This window comes from Chiloscyllium punctatum, chromosome 3 (assembly GCF_047496795.1).
Source record: "Chiloscyllium punctatum isolate Juve2018m chromosome 3, sChiPun1.3, whole genome shotgun sequence".
Classification (NCBI taxonomy): Eukaryota; Metazoa; Chordata; class Chondrichthyes; order Orectolobiformes; family Hemiscylliidae; genus Chiloscyllium; species Chiloscyllium punctatum.
In genome coordinates, this window is record NC_092741.1 from 86,481,921 (window position 1) to 86,498,106 (window position 16,186).

The 16,186-nt window shown below is 38.3% G+C and overlaps 1 protein-coding gene across 5 annotated transcripts in view; it reads left to right on the forward strand.

Moving 5' to 3' along the window:
• Nucleotides 1-16,186, forward strand: part of nkain2 (sodium/potassium transporting ATPase interacting 2) — a 512,436-nt gene that overhangs the window by 177,237 nt on the left and 319,013 nt on the right. The gene's annotated exons all lie outside the window — the stretch shown is intronic.

Below are 16,186 nucleotides of genomic sequence, written 5' to 3' on the forward strand. Positions count from 1 at the left end.
TTGAGCCACAGGGTGGTTGGGTTGCTTGGTCCGGGTGTTCCAGAAGTGTTCTCTGAAACATTCCACAAGTAGGCGGCCTGTCTCCCCAATATAGAGGAGGCCACATCGGGTGCAGCGGATGGAGTAAATGCTGTGTGTGGAGGTGCAGGTGAATTTGTGGCGGATATGGAAGGATCCCTTGGGGCCTTGGAGGGAAGAAAGGGGGGAGGTGTGGGCGCTAGTTTTGCATTTCTTGTGGTTGCTCATGCCTGAAACGTCGATTCTCCTGCTCCTTGGATGCTGCCTGACCTGCTGCGCTTTTCCAGCAACACATTTTCACCTTTGATCTCCAGCATCTGCAGTCCTCACTTTCTCCTACAAGTTTTGCACCTTCTACAGTAGGTACATCCACATGTTAAATCAGAAAATTTTCTTGAACACACTTAACAAATTCCCCTCCATTTGAACTCTTAACACTATGGCAGTCCCAATCTATGTCTGGAAAGTTAAAATCCCCTACCATAACCACTGTATTATTCTTACAGCTAACTGAAATCTCCTTAAGCTCTTTGGGGGCAGATGTTCACAGGTAAAGGGATGGCTAGAAAATGTGAAGCCTCCAGAAATGAGATAACTAGTGTCCAGAGACAGTATATTCCTGTTAGGGTGAAATGAAAGGCTAGTAGGTGCAGGGAAAGCTTGATGATTAGAGAAGTTGAGGTTTTGGTTAAGATAAAAACAGGAAGCATATGTCAAGTATAGATAGGTGAGATCGAGAGAATCATTAGAAGAGTATAAAGGCAGCAGGAGTATACTTAAAAAGAAATCAGAAAGGCAAAAAGGGGACATGAGATAGCTTTGGCAAGTGGGGTTAAGGAGAATCCAAAGGGTTTTTATAAATACATTAAAGACAAGAGAATAACTAGGGAGAGAATAGGGCACCTCAAAGATTATATCCTTTGTGTGGAGCCGCAGGAGATGGGGGAGATACTAAACGAGTATCTTGCATCAGTGTTTACTATGGAGAAGGACATGGAAGATATATTAATGTGTTACGATTCCATTTCATAGTACCACTGACCAATTCTGATCCCAGATTTTATTTTGTTTTAATTAATGCATCCAGGAAATTTTGAAAAATTATAACAATGAAACCACTACCTCTGCTGCCACTTCCTTTAAGACCCAGGATGTAGTCTATCAGTCTCAGGGGACTTGTCTACCTTCAATCACATAGTCGGCTCAGTACTTTTTCCCTTGTAGTGATGATGATGATATTTGTTCTAAGTTCCTTCCTTTCTATAGCCTCCGCATTATCTGGTATTAGTACGAGTGTGCTCACCATGGAAACTGAAGCAAAATTTGATTTAGTGACTCCTCCAATAAATGCCCCAGTCTCATCCTCCAAAGGACTAACCTTTAACTTTAGCTTCTCTCTTTCCTTTTATATGCTGCAGGATTTGTTTTTAAACCCATGCTAGCTATTTGTTATTATGTTTTTACTTTTTATTTTTTAAAATTCATGTTGAGTAATTTCATAATGTTGTGAATACGGTCCTCTCAGTGCTGTGTGTTTGCAGTCTATGGCACCCTGGACACAGGGAACACCAGATATCTTACCCATTATAGTGCCTGGACTCCATACTGACTTTCTCATCAGGAGAAATGATGAGCCAGTGTGATCTTACATAGAGTGTACCAGTCATTGTCATGGTACATTTTTGCGTGCCTAACTGAGATATCCCATACAGATCACCCATTTCTTTTTGTAAGGATCCAGTAGTACAGAAGTTCAAAATGGCAGTCACCATGATGGCTTCTTGGAGAAGTTGGCCTCTCACTCCTTCAGTCCTCAGGTCCTGCTCCATCATCCAGCATAGTTCTATCACAGTGTGCCGAGAGATAGAGAGCCTGCATCAGCACTGCAACTTGCACATCATAGGAAATTGAGTCAGGCCAGTAAACTCTGGGCCTCCTACACACTCCACATATCCTGAGAGGCCCTCAACAGTGACCGCTACCTGAACTGGGTGCTTCTTATCCGCTGTGGTCACCTGTTGCTTGTCTTGTGGTTGCCATCATCTCTGGCCCTTCTGCTTCGGATTTTGTCCTTTTATTTATGCAGCCACAGAGACCAACATATCATCAGCAACTCGGCACAGGAAATAACAACACAAGGGCAGAAGGAGCTAAAAATATTCTTCAATCTCAGACCATTTGCCGGTAGCATTACCAGCTGAGGATTGGGCACACTTCTCCTTTAAAGGGAGACATGCTGCATTTTGATAATGGGTAGCATTTTTCAATCATCCATCCACATTCAGGCTCTGTACGTGCAACAGTTTGGTGAAGATGCTAGGGCAGCTGAGTGACCAATCTCATCAAGAAGGAACCGCCTGCAGCGCATCACTACCCGACCAACCCTCGCCCACATCCAAAATTCAGCTGCTCACTGCACTCAGTACAGACCATTGTTGTGAGATTTTCTTGACATCTAGCTTGTTTGGTGAGTTTGGTAAGATAGAGAGCTAAATATCAATGAGGCAACAAGGTGCTTAGCAAGCACTAATGCCTACAATTAGCAAAATGCTGCTACCAAGCAAGAAGCTCACTATACTGCTTGTGTAAAGTTAAAAAAGAAATGGAGTGAGATGCTCCCAATGTTGAAGTAGGCCTCACAATAATGATGGATTCTGGTGCAAATCGAGCCATAGCCCTATAAGGTTCCTCCCTTACATTCTAATGTACTGTAACTACTTTTCTACTGTGAAAATAAACAAAAAATATTTGGTCAAATGTCACTGCCATTTCCTCATTATGTATGGTATTTATTTAAAGCTCTTATAGTCTTTTTATTATATTATTCCAGACTATTATTCTCCTATTTCTTTTTGATCATTTACATAGTTTCCTTTTCTGGTTTCTGCAACACTCAAAACCCCTGACTTAATCCTACCCTTTTGCAACAGTTTGAATCTTTTTTTAGTCTACCACTTTAGCTTTAACTACACATGATTCTTTCTTATTGAATTTTTATTTTTTCAATAAAATATATTTTTTGAATCAACATTTTATATTATTTCTCTAAATCTTTCCCACTGCTTATTTGATGCCATTATTTTGATCTGTTTAATCAAATTTAGCCTGGTATCTAATTAATTGACTTGTTTAAGCTTAAGATTCATGTTAATGACTATAATAGGTCATTTTCAAATATAATATGGAATTCGATGACATTATGATCGCTATTTCCCAGGAAACATTTTACTATGGCATAATTAAAAAATTCTCGTAACATATTGCTCCAGAAGACTGTCTTGAAACTTCACAACCAGTACTTTTTAGCCATTGCTATTCATTATTTCCATCAATACTGATTGTATTTCCTGATTCTAAGTCTGGATTCTTTTCAGTATTATTGATATGTATCTTTTTATTATCTAAGCTACTCCATATCATTTTCTGTTCCATATGTCTTTTAGAAATGTGTACCCTGGATTATTTATTTCCCTAATCACCTTGTATACCCACGTCTCTGTAATATTGTTTAGATCTAAACCATTTATCTCTTTATACCACCAATTTATCTATCTAATTCAGATTCTCTGTACAATCAGGTAAAAGAGAGTTATTTTATTTTCTTACTATTCCCTGTGTGCACTTTTCTGAGATACACAATCATCATTAAGCTCTCTTCCCCTCCTGACCTACATTAATATTGTCTTCTGTTGCCTCAAATTTATTCTGTGTTTTTAACTCTTCTTTCACAAGAATCCTCCTGGCCCTCAGTGTAAGACCTTTGAAATGGTACAGTTCCTGCATTCCACAATACAGTTACTCATGCCTCACAAGTCAAAAATCCATTTCTCCCATACCAATCTTTTAAATGACATATTCAACTCTTTGAGTTAATGTTTCAGTTCGGATGAAGGGTCATTGGACCTGAATTGTTAACTCTGTCTTTCTTTTGACAGATGCTGCCAGAGCTTTGAGTTTCTCTCGCACCTTTCTGTTTTTGTTTCCGATCTCCATCATCTGCAGTTTTTTTGTTTCATTCACCTCTCAGATCTTATTTACTTAATGCCAATTCTCTCACGACTGAGGTAGTAATGTAGAAATTACCTGTTGGTTTGGCTTTTAAATTTAGCCCCAACCTATTTGTGCTTGTTTAGCAGATCCTACCAATGTTATTGGTACCTATGTGCACCATGGGGGGAAAAAACCTTCACTACCCTTCCATATTCATCTCCAGCTCAGAGTAGAATTTCTTAAGATTGACTTTGGGCAGGCAACACAGCCTTTACAACTCCATACTGAACTGCAGAGAACAGTAACTACCCTCTGGCTATACTAATTTGTACTAAAATAACATTCTTTTTCAATTCCCCTGTACCAGTGTGCCATGGTCAGTTTGCACATCCACCCTGGAGTCCTTGCTTTCATCCACACATGATACAATAACTTTGAACCTTTTGGACAACCACAGTGTCTGATGCTCCTTCCTTGCTATACCCTGGATCCCTATACCTGAATAACGTTTACCAGATGCTCCTGCCTTGACAATGGTATTTATGATTGCCTCCGAGAACAAAGTATTCAGGTAAATTTCCCCCTCTTTGATATATTGTAGTGCCAAAAGCTCTGATTCTATTTCATCATTTCAGACCCAAGTTTCTTAAACTGCAGATATTTCTTAGGTTGTAGATTCTGTGGATCTCATGAGTGTTCATTAACCTTCACATACAGCTACTCTCACCTACCCAGCTATCTTTTTTTTTGTGTTTTGTTTAGCTAATTGCATTTCAAGTTTAGAAATATAACTTGTTGTCTTTAGTTGTACTAAGTAATCTATTTATTTAAGTTACAAATTAAATGAAATGTCTATATCCGTTTAAATGACTCTCTATTTAGAGGGATAAAAGCTTAAACTCCATAATGCTAATTTAATGAATGCCTTTAAAAATTCTCAGCTACTGGAGGCTGAAACATGATATAAAAAGGAGCACCTGCTTTGCCCTCTGCACCAAATTCCTAAATTAATGCTTGTTTCACATTACGCTGTGTCCTCCCACTGTATGCATAGTGTCACTTGCAAAAGTGTGGAGCCAACAGGGTTAAAGAAGATGTTTTATGAATTACAGGATTAGTCTGACTTTGGAACCCAGCTGTATTTCAGAAGTGTATTTGACTGTTGAGTTCATTGTGTTACAGATCACCTCCTAATTATAGAAACCACCTAATTTTGATTATCATCTGTAAAGCCATAACAAACAGGATATGAGTGGAAAAAGCAAGGTAAATGCTATGCAATGATTTTCAAGCCATTACTTTTTTTTAATAAACAGGCTGGAAATTGTCTCCATTGTTATGGAAATTAGATTGCAAGAGAAGTCTTGTGTGATCAAGAACCTGATAACACAGAAATCCTGGCCTGGAGACCTGTTGGCCAATCAGAGGCCAGGACCTCTCCACTAATGGCAATGCCCACCTCTGCCCCATTCTCAAATCTACTCTGGCAGGCACCTTTAAATTCTGCCCATGAGCTTAGAACAATATTTCTATCTGTTTCACAGACTATTTTTGGGGTCTGAATCTGGCAATTTTGTTACCTCATGTAAATTATCTGATCCACCATTTTACAAAATGTAACTCTTGACCTTGATAAAATTTCAGTCCATTCTGTAACAATGTTTGAGTTTACTTATCAATAAATGTGTAACAAATAACTCAATGGTATTTTAAATTTTACAGTTCCAAAATTGGCATGTTCTATTGAAACGTATTTGCAAAAAGAATGCATTTTGTAGATTTTGTTGTTTTATGTCTTGTTACAGTGCGTTAAGCTCCAGTTTAATTGAAAAATATTCTGTACTGCTATTTCAATCAGCTTCAGAACTGGAGCGTATAATTCTTTTTGGCAACAAACTGGATATTCATGTATTGCACTTTTAGGTACAAGGCTTAGGGTATTATTTATTTGATAATAACTTAACAGATACACATTATTCATTTGAGGCGTAAATTGCAAAGTAACTCCATAATTTTCCACCTGTTCTGTAAAAATCTAAGCATGACTGCTCTACATATTGCTAAAACATTGATAAAGATCTATTTGTAATGAAATAGGATAATAAATTGCATACAAGGAATTGTTGAATTTTTCTTCAATTTCTACTGAGACAAGCAAAGTAAATTATTGTGATCATTGTGCACAAACCCTGTACACACAGTCTAACAACAATGGATTGTACTTGGTCATGTTCTTTATTTTAATGGCGATTTGTTACACCTGGCATTGTCATGAACTTGACAATTGAAAATTTGAGCTTAAAAGTCCCAGAAGTTATTTCTCATAAATCAACATTATACCTTATTTGCATTTTGTTGTTTGTGGTATTGTGCACTTTACTTATAAAGGGGAATGAAGAAAAACAAATCTATCTTCTTAAACTAGATTGCTGATAGCAATTTGATAGCTTATCCTTTGACTTTTTTTCCCCACAATCTCAGAAGATGAGCAAGGTTGGATTTTGTATTGTCTTCCTTTGTTATATGAATTACTTCTACCACTTGTGATCCAAGTCCCATTATTATTCTGCTGATGATCACACTCTAGTCATCAGCATCTTTTATTCCATCGGCCATCACTTGTATAAAATCTCCAGTCATCCTGTATTGCAATAAATGAATCATTGCAATTTATCTCCTGCATGCCCTTTTCACAATTTTAAGTGAATACTCTCAGTTTTTATGAAAGCAAAATACTGTAGCTGCTGAAAATCTGAAACCAACACAGAGAATGTTGACGAAATTGTGCAGAGAAAATCAGTTCACGTTTCAAATCCAAGATGACTATTCTTCAGAAATGGGCCTCCTTCAGGACCTATTAGAGGGGAGGTAATGGCTTGTAATAGGATTACGGTTAGGAAACATTGACCAAGGGCCACAAATTTAAGATAAGGGCAGAAGGTTTAGACAAGTTATGAGGAAAACCTTCATTGACCAGAGGGTGGTATGAATCTGGAACTCACTGCCTGTAAGGGTGCAAGAGGCAGAAACTCTCATAACATTTAAGAAGAATTTAGAAGTGCACTTGCAATACAAGACCAGGAGCCAAGTGCTGGAAAATGGGATTAGAATAATTAGTTGGAACAGTGTAGATGCGATGGGCTAAAGACCCTTTTTCTGTGTTGTAGACCAATAGGATTCTGTGATTAGGATGTTGCCATCAAGCCAGCAGCAGAGAATGAAGAAGAGAGGAAGCAATCACTCATCCACTTTCTGGCTGGTGGGTCTATAATAATTGGATCTGACTGTTGTACCAATTAAGTAAATCTAATTATTCAAGCACTGGAAGAAAAGGGTACTGATCCTGCCATTGCTCCATGTCAGCGTTGTGCAGGAAAGCTCCAGTTAGAAATGCCAAATGCCATGTATGCTGTAAGATAGGTCATATTCAGGTGGTTTGCTGAAGCAGAAACAGCAGATTTCAATCTGCAGCAAGGAAGTTTGAAAACATGCCATTTCAATCTGCAGCTGTCCAAGGTGATGGTATGGAGAACAAAGAGACAATGTTCTTGGGGAAGTGGTAAATCAACAACAGCAGTAAGGAGCTATTTTAAAAGCTATCGAAAGAAAAGTCCAAATTGGATTATGCCAATATTCAACATTCAGAATTTGCATAAATAGGAGTTGGAAACTATAATGGAGTTTCAGCAGCAAGCCATGGAAAGAAGTTTTAGGATTATGACCCGGCAACAGTGAAGATAAAGCAGCATTGTTCCAACTCGAGGTGTTGTGTGACACGATGAGAAGCTTGCACATGATGGTGTTCTCATGTATCTGTTGCCGTTGTCCTGCATCAACACTGAAGAGTTTGTAGTGAAGTTATGTCAAACCTCTGTTAGATCATTGTCTGAATTGTTCAAGTCCATAAAGTTGCTGTTCTAACTCTGTCAAGTCGTGAGGAAATCAGTATAATATAGCATCGCACATAATCCTATCCTCAACAACTTACCTTGTCACTACTTTTTTCCATGATAGTCATGATTTGGAGATGCCGGTGTTGGACTGGGTTAAAAGTAAAGTTAAAAATCATAAAAGTTAAAAAAACACCAGGCTATAGTCCAACAGATTTGTTTGGAAACACTAGGTTTTGGAGCACTGCTACTTCATCAGGTGGTTGTCAAATAAACCTGTTGGATTATAACCTGGTGTTGTGTGATTTTAACTCTTTCCCTGGTAGCTGAGATGCAAGCAGCATATTGCCTGCCATTTGTATATTAGTAACACTGCACAAGAAATGCTAGCTCATTGCTTCAGTTCAGTGTGCCTATGACAGCACCATGACATGTTAAAATTACAGAATTTATTTTTCATGTCCAAAAATACAAATTAAAGGGGCAGGAAAAATCATTATAGATATTCAACTGACAGCATCAAGTGCACCCCTCTGACAAATTACAACAGGTCTCCTTAACTATGCTTGAGATAAGCATTGCAAGACAACATAAACTGCTCAAGTGACTGCCTAAATGTTAAGAACATGATTCTGTGAAATCAGCAAGAGCACAGTAGATGAAAGAAATTCCCTCTTGATTAAGATTTGCTGCTTTTGTGGTAAAGGTGATGATTTACCCAATATGCACATAATATTAAAATGTTGTGAAATGTCAAGAAAGGTTTCTATTCCAAGTTAACCTCCATGGTCATTAATGTGTACAGGTGTCAGGCAACAATAACAAAATCTTCATAATACAGGCTTTGTTATGTTATTCACAATATCCTTCTTAGAATACATATGGGTCCATGGGTGAATTGTGTTGATAGGTGACTCTCAGTACTGTGCCAGGAACCTTCCCTCTTTAGTAGACAGCATTTATTTAGAAAACAGATTGGGAACCATCAGTTATTAATTTTGCCTTCTGTTTGGTATAAGTAGATTAAGACATAGGAGATGCAACCATTAATTATAGAAGGTGTAACATTAGGCAGGTACTTAGTGAGAACAACATTTATTTTCTAATCCTTTGGAAATTAACTACATTATGTTTTGTGTTGTAATTTAATTTTGTTGAGGATTTATCGTGTTATTAACTTTAGGTGCAAAATGTATAGCAATCACTTTCACTTATAAATTATTAAGGCTTTCATTGAACAAATCACAAAAATTCTTGCTTAGATTACAAATTGATGGGCAGACAAAGCAGTTGCTCTCGAGAGAAGCCGCTTCCTGAGCAGCTTGTAAAACTAAGACTGGCATTATGTAGCATTTGATATTATTCTTATGTAGAATGTAACTTTTTTCATTATGTCTTACTCAAGATTAGAACTACATAATAAAGGAATGTTTCTTTAATTTATTGTTCACAGTGGTGGATGTACTCGAATGGAGCAGCCTTCTCCTTAATAAGGAACCATCAAATTAACTGCCAAAAACTGGATAATCCTTGGAACAAAGTTATTCGACTAGCTTTGACCTTGGAAGGACCCTAGAATGGGGGGACTGTCTTATGAGAAGAGGTTGAGTCAGGTGGACCTGTACTCACTGGAATTTTGCAGAATGAGAGGCACCCTTATGAGGTTCTTAAGGGAATTAGCCAGGGTAGATGCAGAAAGTTTGTTTCCCCTTGTGGGTGAGTTCTAGGATTGGAGGGCATAACTTTACATTTCAGGTGAGGAGGAATTCCTTCTGTTGGAGGATATCACATCTTTGAAATTCTTTACTGCAGAGAGTTGCAGAAGCTGGGTCATTAAGTATACACAAGCCTGGGGTATACAGATTTTTAGTAAGTAAGGCAAAGGAGAGATATGGCAACAAGCCAGAAACGTGGAGTTGAGGATTATCAGATCAACCATGATATGTTGGAATAGACTGGATGGACTGAATAGCCTAGTTCTGCTCCTAAATGTTATGGTCTTACAGAACACTAACCTGGAGAGCTCTTGCTGTGATATTCTGTGGCTGAGATGAATGTACATGTTGCTACTTATATGAAAAATTAGCAGCCATTAGCTGGTATAATTTTAAAAGCTACTCATATGGCATGAATTATGTGGTTAGCTGCAATTGAACGGTGCTAATTTATATTTCAGTTACAAATTCCAATTTAGTTTATTCATTTGAGACAACTCAAGTTTAAAAATTCTGAAGTTAACACTTCCCTTAAAGTAAATACAAAACATGAAACAACAATACAAAATGAAAATAACTTGTTTAATTTGTCTTGATTCTTCTTCAATTATCTTTTTATATGACTGTAAATTAAAATAAAACTAAGTGGTAAAAACTCAATAAATTTTCTTTGCAGGAAATTTGTTTGATAAATAAGACTTATCATTGAAAAACATTGTACACTTAGGTGTTCAAGCCCTATCTACTTTCTTGCATATTAGTGACAAAGTTTTGAAAATTCTCACCCTTTTGTTTTATGCCCAGTTTCCTGCCTAGACACAAGCGCAACGTAAGACCAGAAGAAACAGGAGGTTGAGTTAAATATTAAACCATTTAAAGCTTAGAGTGCTTTTCAATAAATTACATCTTTACTTCTACCTCCAACTCCACCAACTTGCATCATGCCTGATATTCCATGAACCCAATAGTTCCAAAATCTATGAATCCCTGAATGAATATATTCAATTATTGAGCATTGAAGCTCTTGCAGTTGAGGATTCCAAATATTTCCAACCTCTTTAGTGAAAAAGAATCTCATGTTTCAATTCTAAATTATTGATCTTTTATTCTGAGACTGTCCTTTGTAATTCTAGAGTTTTCAGATAGGGGCAACATTCTCCCATGCTCTATCATCTTAAATCTCTTGAATTATATGTTTCAATGAGACCACTCCTCATTCTTCTAAATTCTAGGAAATAAAAGTCTAATCTATTCAATGTATTTTATAGTACAAAGCACTTCTCCCAGTAATCAGTCTTGTGAAATCTCTCTGTGTGGCAAATATATTCTTACTTGTGTAAGGAGAACAAAACTGTACAGCATACTCTAGACTGACCAAGGATCTATATAATTGTAGTAAGACGTGTTACTCTTTACCTTTTATGACAAAAGGGATTTGAGTACAACATGCTGTTTCCTTTTTTAGTTGTTTGCTGTGTATGTATCTGAACTTTTTGCACAGTGTGTGCATGGACACCAGTTTCCAGAATGCCAACATTTATGTGATTTTCTTTAATTGTTAAAAACAATCTGCTTTTGAATTTTCCTACCAAAGTGGATAACTTTACACTCTTCCTTATGGGATTGCACTTGCCATCTTCGTGCCTAATCATTTGTCGAAACTTCTTTGCAGTTTCTTTGTGTGTTACCAACAGCTCACTTTTGCTTCTAATTTTGTATCATCAGCAAACGTGGATACAATGACTTTGGTTGCCTAATCTAAAATATTGATGTGGATTGTTAATAGTTGGAGCCAAGGCAGTAATCATTGTGGTAGCCCATAGTTATAACCTATCAACACAAAAATGACTCATTTATTCCCGACTTCATTTGATGTCCATTATCCTGAATTCCATGAGCCAGAATGTTGTGTAATAACCTCTTGTATATCACATTAGTGAATGCTTCTTGAAGGTTCAAATGTACCACATTGGTTGGCTCCTCCCTACCTACCCTGTTTGTGCAACTCCAAAATGCCCTAATAGATCTATTAAACATTGTATTGCTTTTGTCAACCTGTGGTGACTCTGCTCATTCATAGTCATAGTCTTTTTAAGTAGCCTATTAGTATGTTCCTAATAATAGATTTATGTTTTCCCACAGCTCATAATTATTCAGATATTCACAATGCTTTCAGCTAAATACATTTCAGATTCTAATTATGAAGCAACTTGCATTTACACAGCAATGTAAACAAAAGTTCTGTTTCTTTGAAAAAACATTCCGATAAATATATACACCTTTCCAAAGTCGGAGATATAAGATGGAGTGATAAGAGCTTGAGTCCAATAGCTGAGTTTTAAGAATGGTATTAAAGTAAGAAATATCAGATGTCCTGATTAAAAGCTTGAATCAATTAGGTGAGTTTTAAGGAGAGTTTTAAAGAGAAGATATGGAAAGATAAATGTTTATGGAAAGACTTGAAGGTCATACCTTTTCATACCCTTTATATCTTTATACGACAAATAGGATCCACTTCAAATGAGTCTTGTTCAAGTCAACACTGCTGTCATTTCCTTTTTTAGCTCCAATAACCCAGTTGAAAGCTAATGCAATGACAGTTGTACAGGAAAGGTTGGATTTCCTGGACAAAAAAAATCAGCCCCTAAATGATAATGGATGTTAGTGAGAAAATTGGGAAAACCGAGTGAGATCATCGGTAATGAGCTTATTGACGTCAGTAATGAGCAAAATACCTGATTCTCCAACAAAATGTTTAACAAGAGTCTCACTAGTAAACAGCAAGAGACCTATTTGCATGAATTTACATGCATTGCATGCCTTTATTGCATAATCTCACCTCATTTACATGCAGTTCCCATTCTCCCACCCTGAATAGAAACTAGACAGCAAATGTTCTTCAAATGAACTTCCAAGTGATTAACTGATGACTCCAATTTGCCTGCTGCTCTAGCCCTTCATCTTGGACAGCATCTCAGGGCATGCATCTTGATTAACATGTGCCCCAGCCGCTAATGGGGGGAAGCCAACCTGTCCATGGAGGCAACCCATCACTTGCATGTCGGAGAGGGCATGGTACAAGAACACTCATTGAGTCCTCTGAACTTGGAGTCAATTTGCCTGTTGCCTCTGACAAACGTACCTGGTGCCTCTCTATCTATCTGTGATTCTTCAAAGTTGCTGATTACTGACATTTTCGCTGACTGAAACTAAGCACTCATATGGTCTCCAGCAGTCTGCAGAGTGCCAGCAACATGGAACATTTCTTGACCCTCAAAATACACAAAATCAATGTCAATTTCACTAATTTCCTCATCTCCCTCCTCACACCTTATCCCAGGTCCAACCCTCTAACTCAGCATCACCCTCTTAAACTGTCCCACCTGTCCATCTCCCTTCCCACCTATCCGCTCCACCCTCCACTCCAACCTATCACAATCACCCCACACCTGCATCCAGCTATTGCTACCTTCCTACCAGCCCCATCCCTCCTCCCATTTATCTCTCCACTCCCTAGGGTTACACCCCCCCACCCCACACCACCCCTCCACTTTCCTGACGAAGAGCTTATGCCTGAAACATCGACTACCCTGCTGCGCGGATGCTGCCTGACTGGCTGTGCTTTTTCAGCACCTCACTTTTTGACTCTGATCTCCAGCATCTGCAGTCCTCACTTTCTCCCAGCTGCAGAGGTATGACAGTTGTGTGTTCATGAGCATTTTCTCCTGAATCAAATCTAGCTAATACAGAGGAACGTCGATTATCCAAAAGACGTTGGCGGGCAGTATTTTGTTTGGTTAATTGAATTCCAGATAAACAAATGCCGGATAACATAGTTTAGCTGAGTGTTGGGACCTTGCGATCTTGCCAGATAATCTGACATTCAGATAATCGAATGCTGGATAATCGAGGTTCTTTTGTATCACACAATGTGTCAGTATCATAGCTGGTGGGGGCAAAGTGGCTGGTGCATCCTCTGAGGGATCCATGAATTCTTCCTCAGAGTTATGCGGGAAGGATACACCCTTGATGTTGGAGACTGTGCAGATTCCACTGATGCCTGCAGAGGATAAAAGAGAGACTGAGTCCCAAAAATTGTGGATGTTTGGACATGTGAAGAGTACATTCACAGTGCAGAGAATGGGAGAGCAGCAAAACAACGGCCAGTGATTGATTTCTTTGTAATAGGGACGTGGAGGTTTCCTTATCACCACGTGAATAGTGATGGTTTTCACCAGCTGGGGCAAGGATCCTTGTAGATATTGAACGGGTGAATGAGTCAGGTACCCTCCCATCTATCTTGGCTGTTTTTGCTCTATTGTGGGCTGTTCTCTCCTGGAATGAAAGAAAGAGAGGGATTGACTGAAACAAACATGGTTGGCATAGATGTAAATGCAGGTTGGGGAAAGGTGTTGAGGGGTCCCGAAGTGAGTAGGAGGTACATAAGCCTTGCAGGCTTAATGTTAGGGGACTGGTGAGAGTGAGTGAGGGAGGGAAGATGTTACATGCAAGAGTGAGAGTGATGGACCATGAGCCTTGGTGGGAGGATAATGCAGTAACAGAATTAGAGTAAGTGTGAGGTAGCACAGAGAAATGGCAGGCACATGTGCCTGCAAAGCAAAGAAGGTCATTGATCTTCTTGCATTACTGCATATTTTTCTGGACTGTCAGTACTGTACTTACCCTGGTAGCAACCTTGGACTGGACTGGCAGGGTCTGGTGCCTTTGTCTTCCCTGCTGGTCCAGAGAAAAGTGGATGGATCTTCTCTGTACCACCCTGTCCACCAGGACCTCTAGGTCCCTGTCGACAAAGTGAGATGCCAGTTTTCTTCTGTTTCCCACATTTAGGATAATTCATGAGATGAAAGAAATGTGCGAAGCAACTTCAGACCTGGGGCATAACTGCATTTTGATACATCGCAGGCATGAGTAATCCTGGAAGGTCGTGATTGTAATGAGAAGGAGGACAGAATGGAAAGGGTGGTGTAGCAGTGTGATGCTTAGCTAATTGCAAGTTTCAGAAAGTAATGTGAGAAAACTCACTTGGGCTCATGGAAAGAAACACTTTATGAAACTCACCAAAATTGGTATTTTACTGATTTCTAGTAAAATTCAGCTCTCTAACTCTCATGACAGGCAAAACTATAGAGAAATATGTATGTAACAATGTGTAGCATATGAAATGCATTTTATTCCAGGTTGCCACTGCCATGTTAAGGCTTACTGCCTTCCCTGTTTAAAAAAAGGTGACTTCTTCAAAACTGACAATTGTTATCTTCATTGGTGCAATTTCACCTAATTATTTCCTTCGTTTGTACTTCAAAGATCATGTTTCCATTTAAATTTTAGCTAGTAATTCTTTGGTTACCTTAATTATGCTTAATGAGAAAATAAAGATGCATAACAATTTCTGACATAAGAGCATAAAAAAAGGAGTATGACTGAACTATTAAACCTCTTTACATCGCTTCAGCAATGAATAAGATTATAGCTGATCCAATTGTGGTCTCAACTCCATTTTGCTGTGTAGATCCCATCACCTTTGACACCCTTATGTATCAGATACCTGTCTTGGTCAATTTTCAATGTTTCAATATTCAATAATTCAGCCTTTATTGCAGTTTTGGGTAGAGAATTATAAAGATAAATGCCCTTAATACTTGACTATCCCCATGAGGGAAGGCAACTTCTCAGCATCTACCCGAGTAAATCTGCTCAGAATGTTCTTTGTTTCAATAAAATGATCTCTCATTTTTCTGGTCCAAAGTGAGCAGCCCCAAACTGCTTAACCTTTCTTCATAAGACATCCAGCAATCAACCCAATGAAGCTTTCTGAAATACCTCCAGTGTAATCCAGGGGGAGATGGTGGCATTTTGATAATGTCATTTCTGTAACCCCAAGACCTTGGCTAATGTTCTGGGAGCATAAGTTCACATCTGACCATGGCAGCATTCTACCATGGTGGAATTTAAATACAGTTCACTAAGTATTGAATTGAAGCGCTACTGTCTGTAAGAGTCAACATAAAGCTACCATCAAAACCCATATGTTTCATGAGTATCCTTTTGGAAGGAAACCTGCAATCCTTATCTGGTCTAGCATCGATATGACTTCAGATCCAAAGAAATGGGATTGACTCTTAACTGACCTGTGAACTGGACTAGTGAGTCATAGAGTTCAAGGGCACTTAGAGATGCAAGCCTCACTACCATATCAAATGAAACAATACATTTTTTGAAAGTATCACCCCTTGTTAATGAGTCCAAAATTGTATTCAGCACTGCTGGTATGTACTCACCAATGTACTGCACAGTTATAGCAATACTTCCTTACTTTTATAGTCCACCTCTTATGCAATACAAGGTAATTTATTTTGTTTTGAAGTGACTGCATGCTAACCTTTTGCAATTTGGGGACACCAAGATCCCTTTGTACTCCAATTTTCTCTGATCTCTCTCCATTTATTTAATATTTTGCTTCCCATTTTTTCTTTCAAAGTGGATAAACGTATATTTTCCTACATCATATTTCATCTGCCAGTGTTTTTTTTCCATTCACTTAACCTATCTTTT